Source organism: Hibiscus syriacus, unplaced genomic scaffold (assembly GCF_006381635.1).
Source record: "Hibiscus syriacus cultivar Baekdansim isolate YM2019G1 unplaced genomic scaffold, ASM638163v2 tig00117017_pilon, whole genome shotgun sequence".
Taxonomy (NCBI): Eukaryota; Viridiplantae; Streptophyta; class Magnoliopsida; order Malvales; family Malvaceae; genus Hibiscus; species Hibiscus syriacus.
Genome location: NW_024063526.1, coordinates 3,104,077 through 3,120,674, shown reverse-complemented (window position 1 = coordinate 3,120,674; position 16,598 = coordinate 3,104,077). Strand labels below are relative to the sequence as shown.

At 33.3% G+C, this 16,598-nt stretch overlaps 1 long non-coding RNA gene across 1 annotated transcript; it reads right to left on the bottom strand.

The window, feature by feature from the left end:
* Positions 1–3,184: 3,184 nt before the first annotated feature.
* Positions 3,185–15,799, bottom strand: LOC120195745. Its single transcript, XR_005523109.1, has 3 exons — positions 15,787–15,799; positions 10,898–10,902; positions 3,185–3,315 (listed from the first exon to the last, which is right to left on the bottom strand). It is a non-coding gene; the product is annotated as an uncharacterized LOC120195745 (long non-coding RNA).
* Between the last annotated feature and the right edge of the window lie 799 nt (positions 15,800–16,598).

Here is a 16,598-nt window from a genome sequence, read left to right as displayed (position 1 = left end):
CCTATAACCCCAAGGCCCAGCGACAATCTCCTTCTCTAAACCCCGATGGACCTAACTTTGGTGAAGCTCGACCAATAAGGTAAGTAACGGCCCTAACCCTTTTATTGTTGCATTTTGTTTCGAGAAAACAAAAAAGATTCCTCTGTTCACTCTATTTTTTAATTCGAAAGAAAAAAATAGATAAAAAATGGTTGTTGCGGATTCAAAACAAAAAGGTGAAAAAAACCCTTAATGAAACGTTTGTATTACCCTTTGGTTTTCTAGGATTTTCTTTGAATTACAAAATTTATCACCCTTTACAATCTGATTTTTAGGGGTTATATAACCCAATCGAGGGTAGAAGTGTGGACAACAAAAAGAAATATTCTCTCCTTTTTTTACAATTTTTTTGGAAAATTTTACAACTTGGGCTTTTCTTTACTTGCATGGATTGTTAATTTGGCGGGAGACCATTACCGGATGTTGCCATGGAGACATTAGAGGGCTCGAGAGAAGGGGCCAACCTTGCTGGCACTGACGTGGAAAGCTAAAGTCATCTCATTTGGCTAACATGTCTGCTGGAACCCATATTTGGGATCACTGGTGTATGATTTCTCAATTGGGGAATCAGAGAGATGAGGGACCGCGTATGGGAGATGAAAAGTCACGTGCTCTGCTGGAACAGGATGTTAGAATACGCTCAAAGACCAATTATATGATGATTGTATGCACACATTTTATTTACCGATTTTATAATAATATGTTTAAGATTAACGTGTTATTGATTGATGACAAGGAATTGTCATTGACATAGAGATATCTGAATCGATGCATGAATATGTTGTTAGAGAACAACATATTGGATTGACCCACTATGAGCATGTTTCTTGGATTATTATGTGATGGTCACAACATTGCTCATGGTAATGACTATTTGTATGATCCTCAAACTTGAGATCATTACTATCTCAACATATATTGTTATATGTTTTGATACAGTTGAACATACTCCATAATTGCTTGCACTATAAAGACTGATATTGAACATATTTTAATATATGTAGTGGGATGTGAATGATTAAGAAAGGATTTATACTTCCTACATAATAGAAAATATATCACATTCCACTTGATTGAGTGAGATTAGAAATGCATGGACATGTTCAAATAAGTTCATATGAGATATCACAAATTATTCGTTAATTATAGTCTACTCTAGCTATCAAAAATAATAGATGTGTCATACAAGTGTAAATATTTCAAAACTTTTGCCTATTCTAGTTATAATGGAAAAAATTATGTAATACACAAAAGAGTCAATCACAAAGATGATATGTCGAATCATGATTTCTTGTAACTTAGGTGACAATGATATATTGCTAGATGTCACTCATTATTTGTAATGTTAGAATGGTTCTAATAATTACTACTAATGTTAAAAGAACCTACAAGGTCACACCCTAAGGTTGAAATGAGAAAGTATTAAATTGTACAATATAATTATAGTTAATATATGTATATTTGATATACATATAATTTAATTGTCCTAAATAAAATAAGTGGACATTAAAAGAATGTATTTCTTATTACAACTCTTTTAATGAATATTTAATTTAAAATAGTTAAAGAAGATTTTATTTCGGAATAATTAAAATAAGATTTTAATTAATTCATAATTAAAAACTATAAAGGTTAGGGTAATTCGTGTATATAAAGATAAGCAATGGTCTAGCAGTCGTTTCTTGATCTTTTTAGCCGATTTTCTCAAAACTGTTTTTGAGAAAAGTAAAAAATATTTGCTCTCAATCGGGTGAACTAAGTAGAGGCCGAGGCGTTTTCGTGGAGGCTTACAATTCAAATTGTTCATGATCGTTATTATCATTGCTACAATCTTACTATTTTTCATGGAACCCAAAGTAAGTAATAGTATCCCTTTCCTTCCTTTTTTGGTTTTATCGTACATGGATCGCTGGTGAGACAGTCGTGTTTGTTACCGCTGCGCCATGGGGTTATCTAACAGTTCCAGTAGTGGTATCAGAGCCACTTGTATAATCTAGATTCGGGTTGAAATTCTTGATTGATGCGATATGTATGAGATGCATGATTGTTTTATCTTTTTCGGCGAGTATATATGATATAATTGTTAAATTCGATAAAAGGCACGATTAATATGTTAATATGTTTAATGAACTTTACAATCAGTGGTTAAGAGTTAATCATGTATTTGTTGCTTCAAGGGTTTATGATATTAACATGTTAATTGTTGACATGGTGATCGGTGGGTACGTGATAGCAGATCGCGACTGGCAGAGGAGCAATGGTTTTTTTGATGCGGAAAACCTTCGGGATTGAAAAATCCCAAAAACTATGATTCTGATGATAAATATTATCAAATCGTGAGGTTTTTCCATAGAAACAGTAAGTGATGTTTCTCAAAATTTCTGACTGACCGCTCTCCTTGACCCTTCCATAGGCAACATAGATTGTAGGCCCATATTGGTAATTTTAACAAATGCATAATAACATATATATGATATGTTTGATTTGCAAGGTGTTTGACATTCATGGTTATAGCCCTTTTAATATGCAATGGTTGTACTTTTATAAATACAGTTTGCGTGTTGTGCCTCTTAATAATTCAGTTGTATTTCTCTTCTTACCTTACTTCCTCATATGTAAAATGAGTTTCTGAAATTTTAATCGTATGAAGTTTCAAAAGAGCATAAGAATTTGAGAAGCAATCTTAGGTTTTAGGACTCTTGGTTCTCCCATTGGCTTGGGATGGGCCACCTTAGTTATTGTTATTTTGGGCTATAACCATTGCATCTTATTTACTGCTTATGTTTATCTTGTATGCAATGCAAAGTATGATATGTTAGCATGATAATATAAGAATGAACCTTGATGAGATCAATAAGGGTCTAATATTAAAACGAACAATTACGAGATAATTACGCAAATCCCTCTAAATAAACTAAGTTAATTTTAATCGTCCAATATTTACCCTCGTTAAGGCTTGATTGACATTATGTGGGTTTTGCCAAAGCAATGGAACATGAATCTATCTTAGTTAAACGCGAAGAATAAAAAAGTGATATTCACCGGTTGAAATATTGGTAATAATTTAACTAGGTTATTCTAACATAATTAGAAACCTAGAGGTTAATAATTTGGATGAATCATAAGATGATTTGAACAAGAGTTGTCACCAAATGGAGGAGTTACATTTGATGTAATTAGTAAGGTGTTACTTACCTAAATAACCATTCTCCTAAAAGAAAAGCCAAAGCTAATTTAGGAAGATGGTGAAAAATGGATCCTCACTCACTAGAAAAACTTTCGAGATGTTTTTCTCAAAATTAAAAACATGAGGTTTTTTAATTTTAAATAAAATATTAGGAGTAATTTATTAATAAATACTTATTTATAAATTTTTAAACTCGATAAATTTACTTACATCATATATTTTCATTGTTGTGGACTTAATTGCAAACAACACACTTTTATTATGATCGATCATTGAGAAGGATAAGCTAAATGGCATAAACTTCCTTGACTGGTTCTATAATTTGAGGATTGTTCATAAACTGGAATGAAAAGAATGTGTCATTGAAGAACATGTTCCTGATGAACCGACAGATAATTCTTCTAGAGCTGACAAAGTTAAATTTAAGAAACATGTGGAAATATGTTAGTTATGGGATGTCTAATGCTTTCCACCATGACTCCCAAGCTTCAGAAGCAACATGAGGACATGGTTGCATATGAGATTATTCAAAATCTCAAGGAATTATATGAGGGGTAAGCACATCAAGAGAGGTACGAGACCTTTAAAGATCTATTTCAATGCAAAATGAGTGAGAGATCTCCTGTAGAAGCTCACGACATCAAGATGATGGGCAATATCCAAACGTTGGAGAAGCTGAGATTTCCACTCAATGATGAATTGGACACTAATGTCATATTATAATTGTTACCGGATAGCTTCAACCAATTTGTCCTTAATTTCAATATGAATTAAATTAACAAGACTTTTCCACGGTTACTTGGCATGTTATGAACTGTTGAAAGTAACATGAAAAGGTTGGACCTAAGCCCATTTCGATGGTCCGCAATGACAAAGGAAAGGGAAAAAATAAAATAGTAGCAAAGTCTGAGGGTAATGGCAAGTCCAATCCCAAAGGAAAGGATTCATTGAAACCCGTAGGAGGAGTTAGTAAGGAAGGAAAATGCTTCCATTGTGATAAGACCAGTCACTGGAAAAGAAACTTCCATGTTTACCTAGAAGAGACCAAAAAGGCAAAAGTAAACGGAATGTTTGTTTCAGGTATTTTTGTTATCGATGTTAATTTATCAACATCTACTTCTTGGGTATTAGATATCGGTTGTAGTTCTCATATTTGTACTTCTGTACAGGGACTGGAAAAAAGAAAAAACTGGCTAAAGGAGACATGGACCTACGATGGGAAATGGAGCAAGAGTTGTTGCATTAGCTATAGGGATATATGTTTTATCTTTGCCTATTGGACATGATTTAAATTTATAAGATTTTTATTTTGCACCTAGCTTGACTAAAAACATTATTTATATTTCTTGTTTGGACATGATTGGCTTTGAGATTAAGAATAATTGTTGTTATTTTTATCTTGATAATGTTTTTTATGTTTTGGTACATATGGTTAATGCTCTTTATATTTTGGATGAAGAAAATATTATTTATAACATAAAACGAAAAGATCAAAGACTAATAACTCAAATTAAACTTATCTTTGGCATTGTCGTTTAGGACATATAAGTGAGAAACACATATAAAAGCTCCATAAAGATGGATTCTTAGATTCATTTGATTTCGAACAATATGATGTATGTGAATCATGGTTGTTGGGAAAATGATTAAGACCCTCTTTAATAGTAAAGCTGAAAGAGCAAATGATTATTGGGACTAATACATAGTGATGTATATGGGCCACTGAATACTCAAGCCAGTGGTGGATTCCAATACTTCATTACATTCACTAATGACTTCAATCGATAAGGGTATATTTATCTTATGTGCCATAAAACTGAAGTACTTGAAAAGTTTAAAGAATTCAAAAATGAAGTACATAATCAATTAGGCAAGAGTAGTAAGGAACTTTAATCATATCCAGATGGAGAATACTTGAGCATAGAATATGATGAACTCCTAAAAGAGTGTAAGATTGTTTCACAGCTTATACCACCTGGTACACCGCAGTGGAATGGAGTTTCTGAGAGAATGAATCAAACACTGTTAGACATGGTTCGATCGATGATGAGTCATAGTGATCTTCTGAATTCTTTCTAGGGAATTGCACTCAAAATATTTGCTTTCGTACTAAATTATGTTCCATCTAAATCAGTTCAAAAGACACCATATGAGAAATGGATTGGGAAGTGACCTAGTACATCTTTTATGAAGATTTAGGGTTGTGAAACTTATGTTAAACACCATATGTCTACAAAGCTCGAACCTAAATCTCATAAGTGTATATTTGTTAGATATCCTAAAAAACAAAAGAATATTATTTCTTCAACCCTAACGAGAAATAAGTGTTTGTTGCTCGAACAATAGTTTTTCTCGAAAGAGAATTTCTCTCAAAGAAAGGGAGGGGAAGAAACATTGAACCTGAAAAAGTTCAAGAAAAAAATATCAATGAACCAAAGGTTAAACAAGTTCCACAAGTAATTGAGGAATACTCAACAGATTTAGAAACACAACAACTGCGGAGATCCACAAGAGAACGCCATATACCTGAGAGATATGAATTTCTCATTACTACACATAGAGACATTCTTCTTATTAATCAAGGTAAGCCTAGAACTTATCAAGAGAGTGTGTTGAGCTCATACTCTAAGAAATGGCTTGAAGCCATGAAAATTGAGATGAATTTCATGTCTTAAGAAGGGTAGGGTGTAAATGAGTTTTAAGAAGAAAACCGACATAGATAGTAATATACAAACATACAAAGGGTTATTGGTTGCTAAAGGTTTTCGGTAAGTTCATGGTATAGACTATGATGAAACCTTCTTTCCTATTGCTTGTTTAAATCTATCTGGGTTTTTCTTGCAATAGATGCATTTCATGATTATATAATATGAAAAATAGACATCAAAACCACTTTTCTTAATGGAAAACACGAAGAGGATGTGTATATGACACAACTAGAAGGCTTTGTTGCTCCAAGAAATTTTGGAAAGGTTTGTAAGCTACAGAGGTCCATTTGTGGACTAAAGGAAGATTCTCGAAGCTAAAACCTTTGTTTTAATCATGCAATCAAAGAGTTTGGTTTTATCATAAATGAAGATGAGCCTTGTGTTTATAAGAAGGCTAGTGGGAGCATTTTTTCCTTCATAATCTTATATGTAGACCACATACTCATCATAGGAAATGAAATACCTACTTTACATTATGTTAATAGTTGGTTAGGTAGTTGTTTTTCTATGAAAGATTTGGGTGAGACAACGTATATCTTAGGAGTTAAGATCTATAATGATAGACCAAGACAACTCCTACGTCTGAGTCAAAGTACAAATATAGACAAAGTGCTAAAAATTATCAGTATGGAATAATCCAATAAAGGATTTTTTGTCTATTAGACATGTTATTTCTCTTTCAAAGGAAATGTGTCCTTCAAATCCATAATAAAGAGAACGAATGAATAAGATTCAATATGCTTCGGCTATTAGTTCTATTATGTATGAAATGATATGTACTCGACCAGACGTATCGTATGCCTCAAGCATGACGAGTCAGTATCAGGTAAATCCTGGTGAAGGTCACTGAGTTATAGTTAAAAATATCCTTAAGTACTTAAGAGGAACTAAGGATACATTTCTTGTTTATGGAGGTAAAGGAGAGCTTAGTGTAAAAGGTTATACTGACGTTAGCTTCCAAATTGACAATGATGACTCACGAACGCAATCAGGTTTTGAGTTTTGTCTTAATGGAGGTGATGTGAGCTGGAAGAGTTCAAAGCAAGACAAAGTAACTAATTCTACAACAGAGGTTGAATACATTACATTCAGTTAAGAAACAAAAGAGGTTGTTTGGATCAGGAAGTTCATATATGAACTAAGGATTATTCTCAACATATTAGATGTTATAGAACTAAATTATGACAATAATGGAGCCATTGCACAGTCAAAGGAACCCATATCTCATCAACGGTCCAAACATATTTTTAGGCACTTCCATCTCATTCAAGAGATCATATCTCAAGGAGATGTGAAGATATGCAAAGTACACATGGATGAACATATTGTTGATTCCCTGACGAAGCCTCTGACACAGCAGAAGTATGATCATCACATTGAGTCATTCGATATTAGATATACGATTGATTGGTCTTAGTGCTAGTGGGAGATTGCTAGAGTATACCCAAGACCAATCATATGATGATTGTATGGACACCTTTTATTTACCGATTTTATTGAATAAAGGCATTGCCACTATTATTTTCAATTATATATTTGTGTCTAACATAAACTGAAAGATAATAAAGTCCATATAATAATATGATTATTATTAAATATCCTTAGTCGAATATTATTATGGGTATGGACAATAATAATATGTTTAAGACTAACGTGTTATTAATTGATGACAATGAATTCTCATTGACATAGAGATGTCTGAATCGATGAATGAATATGTTGTTAGAGAATAACATAATGAATTAACCCACTATGAGCATGTTTCTTGGATTATTATGTGATGGTCACAACATTGCTCATGGTGATGACTATTTTTATGATCCTCAAACTTGATATCATTGCTATCTCAACATATATTGTTAGATGTTTTAATACAGTTAAACATGCTTCGTAACTGGTTGCACTATAAAACTGATATTGAACATATCTTGATATATGTGGTGGGATCTGAATGATTAAGAAAGGATTTTTCCTTCCTACATAATAGAAAATATATCACAAGCCAATTGATTGAGTGAGGCTAAAAATGCATGGCCATGTTCAAATAATTTGATATGAGATATCACAAATTATTCGGTAAATATAGTCTACTCTAGATATCAAGAAATAATAGATATGACATACAAGTGTGACTATTCCAATCCTTGTGCCTATTCTAGATATAATGGACAAAAGGATGAAATACATAAAACAGTCAATCACGAAGATGATATGTCGAATCATGATTTCTTATAACTTAGGTGACAATGATATATTGTTAGATGTCACTCGTTGTTTGTAATGTTAGAATGGTTCTAATAATTACTACTAATGTTACAAGAACCTACAGGGTCACACCCTAAGGGTGAAATGAGTAAATATTAAATTGTACAACATAATTAGAGTTAATATATGAATATTTGATATATATATATATATATATATATATATATATATATATATATAATTTAATTGACCTGAATAAAATAAGTGGACATTAAAAGAATAAAATTCTTATTACAACTCTATTAATGAATATTTAATTTGGAATAGTTCAAGAAGATTTTATTTTGGAATAATTAAAATAAGATTTTAATTAATTCAGAATTAAAAGCCCTAAAGGTTTGGGTAATTCGTGTATATGAAGATAAGATTTGTTCTAGCAACCGTTTCTCCGCCTTTATAGCCGATTTTCTCAAAACCGTTTTTGAGAAAAATAAACAATATTTACTCTAAATTGGGTGAACTAAGTGGAGGCCAATACGTTTTCGTGGAGGCTTGCAATTTGAATCGTTCGTGATCACTATTATCGTTGCTATAATCTTTCTTTTTAATGAACCCAGTGTAAGTAATCATATCATTTTCCTCTTATTTTCAATTTTATCATATATGGATCACTGGTGAGACTGTCATGTTTTTTCTATTATGCCATGGGGTGCACCGACGGTTCAAACACAAGTCACGCGAGGGTTAGCACAAACCTTAATCTGATGCAAATTATGTGTTTGGGTCCATGTTGGGTTTCATGGCTTAGTGGGCTCATGTTGTGTATGGACTTATGGGTTAATGGATAGTTTGTAAATGAAATATTATGAATGGTTTGAGGTTAAAATTTTGTAATGGAACAAAAATATAACAATATGGGCCACAAATGTAATTAGGTGTAAGATTTTAACTTTTAGGGTATAGACCATATGCCATAATGTATGGCCCATAAAGTAGTCAATCTTTATTCCAAGAATTTCAAACATTTAGATGATCACATCTATAATCAAGAAAATCAAAGCATTTGAGCTTCGAATGAAATATGATTTGAAACCCATCAACTTGAATATTTAAAAGCTTAAATGACTCATTTTTCACCATGCCAATACTAACGACTCCAAATTTTTCTTTGATCAACCCATAATCAAATTACTCAGACCAAATTAGGGTATGACAAGTTGGACTAAGGAGATTTTGTGATTATGATGTTGGTAATATATGGTTTTTTTTGCATGTTAATATTATATTGTAAGGTGATCGTGTATGTTCGAGATAGATAAGGTTTAACAAGTGTAATTATCTGGTGTGTATTGTGGGTTAATTGTTATCAAATTGTTAAAGAATTGTAAGGGTTTAATTGCATGCCATTGAGAAAGTTAGCATTGCTAATCATTATTTTAAGTTACGGTCAATGGAATAGTTATGGGATTTGTTTTTTGGTTAAGCGTTCAGTTAAAAGTGTATGGTTTGTTGAGTCTAGGTTAATTGAATTTTGCATTGTGTTCAAATGTTGGGGTGATGATTTTGTTTCGGTATTGGTGGTGTTTTGAGCTTTAGAAACAAATTGTTTGTGTGATAATTTTGCATTGGGGTTGTGAGGTTGAACTGAGGTACTCATAGGTTATTGGAAAGGATTATTGTGGAGTTTAGGAGATTTATTATAGTGGTGTAGTGAAAGCATGGTAGTCTGGGTTAGGTTGTGAATTTTGGGATTTTACGTTTGTAAGATGTTTTTTATGGATTCATATCATAAATTGTTCGTACTGAAATTGGGTAATGTTTTTGAGAGGCTTTGTTCACAAATTTGAACTCTGGGTTGTATCTCATTTGTGGTGATCAGTTTGAGTTTTGTAACGTAAGTGATGAAAGGTAGGTCTGAGTTCGTATTAATATTTTATGGTTTTTTAATGCTAAAAAGTTATGTTTAAGGTTTGTAAGTGTTGTATTATGTTGGTTTTGGTCTAGCGATAATGGTGGTGTGTTATTGTTTTTGGTTTAGGTTTGCAAAGTCGAGAATGAGTGAAATTGTCTCCAAGCTAGTTAAGGTTATGGTTGGTTATTAGTGGTTCTGCAATGAAATATGGTGTTGTGAGATGGTGTGTCGAATTGGTTGTTTTATTTCCTTGAAGGTTTTTATTTTGGAAGGACATTTGAGTTGTGATTCTTTAATGGTGTATTAGACAAGAGGTTATTTGGTTCATATGTGGTTATTATGCACATTGGTTTTGTGCACCTTGGATCTCTGTCTGATACTATGGAAACTACTCCATGCAATCGAACTATCTCCTTGATGTATAGATCTGCATACTTATCCATTAAATAATCCATTCGAACATGAATGAAGTGCGTGATCTTAGTTAATCTATCCACAATTACCCAAATTGAATCCTTTTTATTTGGTGTCAATGGTAATCCCGTTACAAAATCCATCGTAATTCTTTCCCATTTCCACTAAGGAATGGAAATCGGTTGTAAAAGTCCTAAAGGTACTTGATGTTCCGCTTTCACTTGTTGGCAGGTAAGACACTTTGCAACAAACTCTGATATTGCTCTTTTCATGCCTGGCCACCAAAATCGCCCTTTCAGATCTTGATACATCTTGTTCCCTCCTAGATACATAGTCAATGGACTACAATGAGCTTCTAACAGTATATCTTTCTTTAGCTCTTCATCATTTGGAATACAAATTTTATCTCTATAATATAAACATCCATCTGACTTTACCTCGAAGTCTTTAATTTCACCTTTTTACAATTGTTCTATTTTTATTAAACACTTATCATCTTTCCTTTGAAATTCTTTTATCCAATCCAAGAGTAAAGGTTTTAGCTTCAATTCAGCCATTAGAGCACCATTGTCTTTTAATGCAAGTCGGGCATCTAACACGTATAGAGCTACAAAAGTTTTTAAACTAAGAGCATCACCTACCACGTTAGCCTTCCTAGGGTAATAGTCTATAATTGCATCGTAGTCTTTAAGTAGCTCAATCCATATCCTTTGTCTCAGATTTAGCTCTTTTTTAGTCAGCAAATATTTCAAACTTTTATGATCTGTATAAATGTAACAATGCTCACCATATAAATAGTGGCGCCATATCTTCATTGCAAACACCACCACTGCTAATTCAAGATCGTATGTTGGATAGTTCTTCTCATGTGTCTTAAGTTGTCTCGAAGTATATGCTATTACTTTTCCATCTTGCATCAAGAAACATCCCAGACCATTATGGGAAGCATCACTAAAAATTGCATAATCCTTGCTCGATTCTGGTTGCACTAACACTGGACCTTCCGTTAGTACCTTCTATAAAGATTTAAAACTTTCTTGGCATTTATCCATCCAATTGAATGGAACATCTTTCTTTAATAGCTTTTTCAATGGGGAGGAAATCATCGAAAAGTCCTTAACGAACCTTTGAATATCCAACCAAGCCCAAAAAACTCCGTACTTCCGAAACATTTCTTGGGACTTCCCAATCAAATATAGCTTGAATCTTCTGAGGATCCACCTGAATACCCTCTGTAGAAACCACATGTCCAAGAAATGCAACTTCAGATAACCAAAAATAGAACTTAGACAACTTAGCATGAAGCTTTTAATCTCACAGTGTTTAAAGAATCACCCGCAAATGGGATTCATGCTCCTCATTTGTCTTTGAATAAACCAAAATATAATCAATGAAAACGACCACAAACTGATCGAGATAAGGTTAAAACACTCTATTCATGAGGTCCATAAATGCAGCTAGTGCATTGGTTAAACCAAATGGCATAAATAGGAATTCATAATGACCATATTGAGTCCTAGAAGACGTCTTTGGAACGTCCATTTCTTGAATCTTCAATTGGTGGTAGTTAGAACGCAAATCAATCTTGGAAAACACCAAAGCTCCCTTGAGTTGATTAAACAAATTGTCAATTCTCGAAAGAGGATACTTTTCTTTATGGTCACCTTATTGAGATGTCAATAATCAATGCATAGACGCATCGAAATCAACTTTCTTCTTTACAAATAATACTGGTGCACCCCAAAGTGATACAGTGGGTCTGATAAATCCTTTATTCAATATCTCTTGCAATTGGATCTTTAATTCACTCAGTTTCTTTGTTGCCATTCTATAAGGAGGTATCGAAATTGGGGTTATTCCCCGCATAACCTCAATTTGAAACTCTACTTCTCTATTTGGAGGTAATTCTGGTAACTCAGCTGGAAATACGTCTGGAAATTCTCTGACCGTCGGAATGTCCTTGAGTCCTCTCTCCTTGACTCGAGTACCAATTACATTGGCTATGAAAACTTGACATCCTCGTAAAATTAACTTCTTAACCAAAATTAATGATATCACTTTAGCTAAAGGATTGAGTCTCTCAGTGACCACTTTTATTCCTGATCCATCAGGACTTCTTAAAACAACTCGCTTTAATCGGCAATCAACATTGGCATGATAATGATACAGCCAATCCATTCCCAAGATAATCTCAAACTCGTCAAAGGGCAATTTCATTAGATTGGCAAGGAATTCAATTCCCTGAATCCATATAGGACACCCTCGACAAATCTGTTTCACCTAAGCATTATGCCCTAATGGGTTAGTCATAATCACCTCACTACTAATAGATTCTAATTGAATTATCAAATCTTCCACCAGTTTACTACTAACATAAGAATAAGTTGATCCTGGGTCAATCAAAACCAAAATAGATTTATCAAACAATTGGAAGGTACCTCCAATGATCTCTGAATCATCACAATCCTCAGTAGTCTTAAGGTTGTACACTCGAGCAGTGGAACGTATTTCAGGTTGAGTGGTTGACTCAAACTGATTTCTTCCTCGGCCTCGTCCTCTACCTCTCTGAGGTACAGTAGCATATATCTCTATTTGTGTAGGCTCTACGGTCCTCAATGGGTAATCCCGGATAAAATGTCTTGTCTGCCTACATTTAAATCATTCTCCGGAGACTCTTCGACATATGCCACTATGTTGTTTGCCACAATGCTAACATTGAGTTAACTTTTCCACTCCTGATTCAACTGATTGAATCTGCTTAGCTCTCACAAGATTAGATCCTCTACCTGAGAATGTACTTGACTTTGATCTAGTCTGAGGTCGAAAACTCGAACCTCAATTTTTCTTCGATTATGATGCACTCGTCGAGGTACCCGCTCTCTTATGTCACTGGGTCCTCTGCTCCCCATATCTTTCATTTTGATCTCGCTCTAAGGCTTTAGCTCGATTCACTACCTCTTGAAATGTGGAAAGGTTGAGTGAAAATAATAGCTCTTTCAATCTAGGGTGTAAACCCTCTACGAACCAATCAGAAGAATCTTTTTCCGTAGGAACCAACTCCACTGCAAATTTGCTTAACTTATTAAATTAGCACTCATACTCATATGTAGTGTGTGATTCCCTTATTTCAAACTCATACATTCTTATTTCATTTGACGGATGAACTGATCGCCTATATACTTGTTCTTGAATTCTTCCAAAAAGAATGACCACATCACTTGATATTTAGAGGTCTCATTGTCACATTGGTTCCCATATTCGTGCTTGTCCTCGTAGCAATGAAATTACTCCATCCAGCTTCTCTATCTCAGAACAATGGAGACCATTTAGCATTATCTTCCCATCGTTTAACCAAAGGTCCGTAGAAACAGGACCTTCCTCAGCTTTTCCCTTAAATTCAGGTGCTCCTAAACTTCTTAGATCCTTAGCCACATTCATCTTAGGAGCTGAGGCAGCAGACAGTTGGAAATGCATCATAATTGTATCCAACATCTGGAAAAAGGTCCCTTGATCTTGTATAAGCACTCCCTGAGGTGCCTGTTCTTCACCTTGCCGACTTGGGGAAGGTGAATTACTGCTACCCTCATTTCTATCTCTCGATTCACTTCAGAAGCCCTCGTAGTCCTACATCTATTTAGATAAGATCATTATTCTATCAGTAAGGACAGCATACTAATTACCTTATCAGATTATAGATGTTTAACTTTTAGTTGGCATGTACACTTTTTAAAACAAAAACTGCTTCATTTCGAACTTAAAATCAGTTAAACCATAATTCTGATACCAATATATGTAACACCCGTACCCGACTCGGATACGAATCTAAGGTGTCACATTAACTTTTCAAAACTTTACTCTTTAAAAGTTCATATAAAATTTAAACTTTTAATTGTATTTGAGTGATGAAACCTTTATAAAAAAAAATTCTATTAAAAATTCATAATAAAAATAAAACACGATAATTTACATAAATATAAAGGTGTATGTTTACAAAATGGATCAGAGCATTTCAATTTTAAAACTTTGTAATACATACCAACAATTTACAAAATAACAAGAAACCTACATTCAGATTGTTCTGATCTGATCCTCTTCGGTAGTATGTTGTCCTCTCCTAGCTTTAGTCCTCAGATTTATTTGAACCTACGTGTAAAACAATCACATGCTAAGTCGTTGACTTAGTGAGGCAAGTACGAGTATAATAAAACATTGTAAAATATTTTCTTATTCATCTCAAAGAAAACATTTCATAAGGAATTCAATTTACATGTCATAACAAGAATGTATACTTTTACACATTGTTCGGTTTATATCACTTTGTTTTTAATAGCCCAATGAATACTACTGATAAATCTACGTAATTGAGTACATTGAGGTTGTGCAATAATATAGTCACCACTGCTCACATAATTTGCACCGAAGTACCACATATTTGTCCTAAATAACCACATAGGTTTGCCCCAAAGGACCACATATGTTTGTCCTAAAGGACCACATAAAACCCTCGACTCTTGGCATGCTAACTATACCTCTAATTCTCATACATATACCTTGGGCTTTAAGAACATAATTATTTCTTGTTTCATTATTCAAAGTGTGTCTTATTCTCATAAAGTACATTCACATATAGGTCATTTTCACGTATATCACTTTCTCTTAGCACATAGATTATTTTCAAATAAAACATGATCATATACATATAGAATCAAGACAATACTATCAAAAATACACTTTATCTAAAGCAAAATAAAAATAATTGCATAAAATAAATAAATTGTTTTCGATCAAAATCTTCGAGGGCTTATCGCAAGCCGTCCTCATCTATAATATAAAATTAATGAGTTGCACTCACATTTGCCTCACGTAAGTCCTAAATGGAATCCTTTTCCTTTCATTCAATCTCGTACTATATCAATTCTTTCGATACTATTTCGATCCAAATCTACATATCAATATGCCCAAGATCAATAACAAATTTTCATTAATGGTTCATCATTTAGCAATTACATGAACGGAACAACAACTCTTAATTTCAATTTCAGACTGAATAGTATCGGTACCCCCTACAGTGTCAATACTTCTATTCTATGATACCGATACCCACTTCAGTATCGATACCATTTAGCATTCTGGAATTCCAATTTTGATTACCTTATCGATACCTTCCTCTTGGTATCGATACCTCCACATCATTATCGATACTCTTCAAATCAGTATCGATACTGATCATCAAATTCATCCCTTTTCCAACAAATTACCCTTATAATATTGGCAATGTTCTTCCAGTACCGATACCCTAACCTATAATTCATATTTTTCACTTTGAATTTTTCCAAAATTTCACCTAAATCTCATAATTTTAACTCCAAATAAGCCCTTATACTCTTTAGCACTTATACCATACAACTTATGTCCATTAATCCTCTTATAACATCTAAATTTCTCCATAGAACACTTAGAACTAAAAATCACACCAAATATTCAAACATGTTCTTACTTCTTTCTAATACTTCTAACTTATTAATTAAACCCTTGACAAGCCAATTATGTCATTAGAAATCCAAATACTACTCAATCTCATCCAACCCATTTTACTAATCCATTAATAATTCACTAATGACTTATTTTTTATTCAACCTTAAGCTTTCCTTAAGATTATATATCACTCACGGCTTCAAAACCAATCCAAAATTTGAAGAAACAACCAGCTTGAAATCAACTTACCTTAACAATGGAGTTCACAGTGTAAGAAGTGAAGAAAACCAAGCTTCCAGATTTTTCTCCCTTTCTCTTTTCCTCACATGCTAAATATCTCTTAAAAATGAATTTTAAATTCAGTTCCTGCTAAAAGACCTCTTTTCCCTTCCATTCTTCCATCTTTGCTAATAATTCATAAACACAAATTTTTTAAATTAGTCCTTGAACTTTTCAACTTATTTCAATTAAACCATTAAATTTTAAATTCTTACATTTTAGTCACTGGCCCGCTTTTTAGGGTATTACAGAAATATTTTGAAAGTCATATGACATATGTGACTTGTGTACGTAGATGTATACGAGAAATGTGTTACACCACCTCTTGGATATTTCATTGGTTCTATTGACTCAACACATGTGTAGGTCATTTCTTACG